The sequence below is a fragment of the Perognathus longimembris genome, chromosome 1 (genome assembly GCF_023159225.1).
Source record: "Perognathus longimembris pacificus isolate PPM17 chromosome 1, ASM2315922v1, whole genome shotgun sequence".
Classification (NCBI taxonomy): domain Eukaryota; kingdom Metazoa; phylum Chordata; class Mammalia; order Rodentia; family Heteromyidae; genus Perognathus; species Perognathus longimembris.
The window spans coordinates 123,842,242-123,846,024 of record NC_063161.1 but is presented as its reverse complement, the minus strand read 5'-3'; the positions used below and the strand labels follow the sequence as shown (position 1 = coordinate 123,846,024).

The 3,783-nt window shown below is 37.7% G+C and overlaps 1 non-coding gene across 1 annotated transcript; it reads right to left on the bottom strand.

Annotated features, from left to right (window-relative positions):
- Nucleotides 1-785: 785 nt before the first annotated feature.
- Nucleotides 786-889, bottom strand: LOC125341186. Its single transcript, XR_007208904.1, has one exon. It is a non-coding gene; the product is annotated as a U6 spliceosomal RNA (small nuclear RNA).
- Between the last annotated feature and the right edge of the window lie 2,894 nt (nucleotides 890-3,783).

Below are 3,783 nucleotides of genomic sequence, written 5' to 3'. Positions count from 1 at the left end.
GTAGCATCAAGTAAAGAATATTTTCCAACAGCAAGGTCAGAAAATCTAGGAGATGGGGCTGGGGATATAGCCTAGTGGCAAGAGTGCCTGCCTCGGATACACGAGGCCCTAGGTTCGATTCCCCAGCACCACATATACAGAAAACGGCCAGAAGCGGCGCTGTGGCTCAAGTGGCGGAGTGCTAGCCTTGAGCGGGAAGAAGCCAGGGACAGTGCTCAGGCCCGGAGTCCAAGGCCCAGGACTGGCCAAAAAAAAAAAAAAAAAATCTAGGAGATAACACTAAGTCAATGCACACTGAAAAAATAAAATCAGCATTGTATTTATGTGGAAATATGGAGGATTGTTCAACAGATGCATCTAAGGTCTCCCTGTGCCACAGAAAACATTTGGCAATTCAGTGAAACTGCATCAGGATTCAGTTTTATTTCAAAGGGATTCAAAGTGCATCATTTTCAATAAACTAATGGTTTTCAAAATGTGCTCCTAAGAGCACCCTGAGCTGTTTCTGGACCATTGTAGGCAGGTAGGACTATGGGTGTGTGCTAACATCTACTGAACCAAGAGTACTTTTGTGAGTTTTACAAACAGAACTTCATAGTAAAATTTCCTTTGAAGAAAAAGTCTGTAGCTAAGAAGCAGCACAAAATAAGTACAATAATTAAAATTGTGGACAACTATTTTTTATCACTGTCATAAGGCACAATTTATTTTAAAACAAAATTTCCATATCTGAATCTAAGCCAACCACTGGCTTAGAAAATTTGGATGAACTATGATTTAAAAAAATATATATAGAATGCTTCATGCATTTGCATGTCATCTTTGTGCAGGGACCATGGTAATCTCTGTATCGTTCCAATTTTAGTATATGTGCTGCTGGCATAAGTGCTAGATGGAATATCTTTATTGCATTGATGGAATTGCTGAAATTTGTTTGGAGATCAGCAGCATAGCTAAAGATAAACCATTTATTAAAGTGATTAATCATGTTTTACTATGAATTAGAATCTCCAAATACATTTTTTTTTGGCAATCTGTCTTAACAAAGATGATTTAAAGAAGTAACCACCACCACAGGTTTTTTTGTTGTTGTTTTGGGGGTTTGAAGTATTTTGAGGTTAGAACAGAAAAAAATTTACCCCTTTTCATCTCAGTTAAAATTTTCAGGGATTTTTAATTGCGTGCACTTGGTACTTTGTTTTTCTTTCTTTTTTTTTTTTTCCAGTCCTGGGGCTTGAATTCATGGCCTGAACACTGTCTCTGGCTTCATTTTGCATAAGGCTAGCACTCTACCATTTCAGCCACAGCATCACTTCTGGCTTTTTCTACAGATGTGGTACTGAGGAATTTAACCCAGGGCTTCATGTATGTGAGGCAAACACTCTACCACTAGGCCATATTCCCAGCCTGGTTCTTTATATATCTTATGAGAAGTTCTCATGGACTTCAATTTGATTTCCATAAACATGTGAATTAGGTAGTCTAGTTAAGCTGTAATGATTTGTTTCAAAAATTTATCTGGTCAATGTACTGGCAGAGCTAGAACTTGACCTAGAGCATTGGGTTTTCCTCCATTCTTGAATGGGTCACCTTTGGAAGACTCACTGGAATACATTATTGCATAACACAAAGACATGGGCTGGACAGAGTGGCAACACAGTGATGCCAGTAGTCATTTGCAAACATTTTCTAGCACACTTTGTAAAGTCACACACAGCAGTGATAAAAAACAACAACATATGATTTCGCATGGTTTATTTTTCTTCCTACTTGGTACTGTGAAAGTATATTTTTCTTTATATTTTATGTCCTAATATAAAGTACTCAGGAAATATTTTAAGTAGCTTTGTCTAGACTATACTTTGAATTATTCTGATGCTTTTTTTGCTCTTTTTTAATATATATTTTTATTATCAAACTGAATTACAGATATGTTACAGTTTTATACATTAGGCATTGGATACATTTCTTGTACTGTTTGTTACCTCATCCCTCATTCTCCCCACCCCCCTTCCCCTTTCCCTCCCCCCCCCCATGAGTTGTTCAGTTCATTTACACCAAACAGTTTTGCAATTATTGCTTTTGTAGTTGTTTGTCTTTTTTTACCCTGTGTCTCTCAATTTTGGTATTGGCTTCCAATTTCCTAGTTCTAATACCAGTATACCCGGTTTCCAATATACTCAGATAAGATACAGAGATAGTGTAGGTACAACCACAGGAAGGTGATACAAGAACATCATCAATAATAGAGGGTACAGTTACATATGGCACGTTGGAAGTAGTTACAACTGTGGTATAACAATCGTTTCCATAACATGGAGTTCATTTCACTTAGCATTATCTTATGTGTTTGTAATGGTATAGCTATTGGGCTCCTGTGATCCTCTGCTGTGACTTGCCTAAACCTGTGCTAACTATTCCCTATAAAGGAGACCATAGAGTCCATGTTTCTTTGGGTCTGGCTCACTTCACTTAGTATAACTTTTTCCAAGTCCTTCCATTTCCTTACAAATGGGGCAATGTCATTCTTTCTGATAGAGGCATAACATTCCATTGTGTATATGTACCACATTTTCCTGATCCATTCTTCTACTGAGGGGCATCTGGGTTGGTTAGACCCAGAAAGGCTACATATCAAAGAAAAGTTAGACAAATGGGATTTCATCAAACTGCAGAGCTTCTACAGGGAAAAGGACATTGCTCACAAGATAAACAGAAAGCCCACAGATTGGGAGAAGATCTTTACTGGCCATTCAATGGACAAAGGCCTCATATCTAAAATATATGCAGAACTAAAAAAAATTACCTTCCTCCAAAACAAAACCACAAAGAACCAATAGCCCCCTCATCAAGTGGGCTAGAGACTTAAAAAGAGACTTCTCTGATGAGGAAATGAGAATGGCCAAGAGATATATGAAAAAGTGCTCTACATCACTGGCCATAAAAGAAATGCAAACCAAAACAATATTGAGATTCCATCTAACCCCAGTAAGAATGTCCTATATCAAGAAAACTAACAATAACAACTGTTGGAGGGGATGTGGCCAAAGGGAACCCTACTTCATTGTTGGTGGGAATGTAAACTGGTTCAGCCACACTGGTAAGCGGTATGGAGATTCCTCAGAAGGCTAAACATAGAACTCCCCTATGACCCAGCAGCCCCACTTTTGGGTATCTATCCAAAATACCACAAACATAATCACACTAAAGCCACCAGCACAACAGTGTTCATCACAGCACTATTCTGATGCTCTTAGCCAGAATGCTGTTTCGATTTCTTCATAGTAGATAGGAATAAGTGGGACTTATACTATGCATATAGGGATGTATACATATGTTAAATATATTTATAGTTTTATATATAAACAATATGTATGCATATATGTTTGCATATACACATGTATATATATGTACACACACATATAACATAAATAATAAAGTACATTACTTGCCTACTATATTGATATTTGCAGGAACCATACCATTACCACCTGATTCACGAAAGCACTGTCACACCATCTTCACAAAATAGTTTATTAATCACCACAGGTTAAATGGAAAACAGGTCACATCCAAGTTTATTATCTATTGAGTAAACACAGGTTGTTGTTTTCTTTTTCTTTTTTCAGGGATTGAATCCAGGACCTTGGCTTTCTAATCAAGCTCTTAACCACTCTGAACCTCATCCCAGTCTTTTTGGTCTTTTTTGTTTCTGAGACCTTTCTATCCCTGCCTAACCTAACCACAGACTTTGTGATGGCTCTGCCTCTGCCTCTGCCTCTC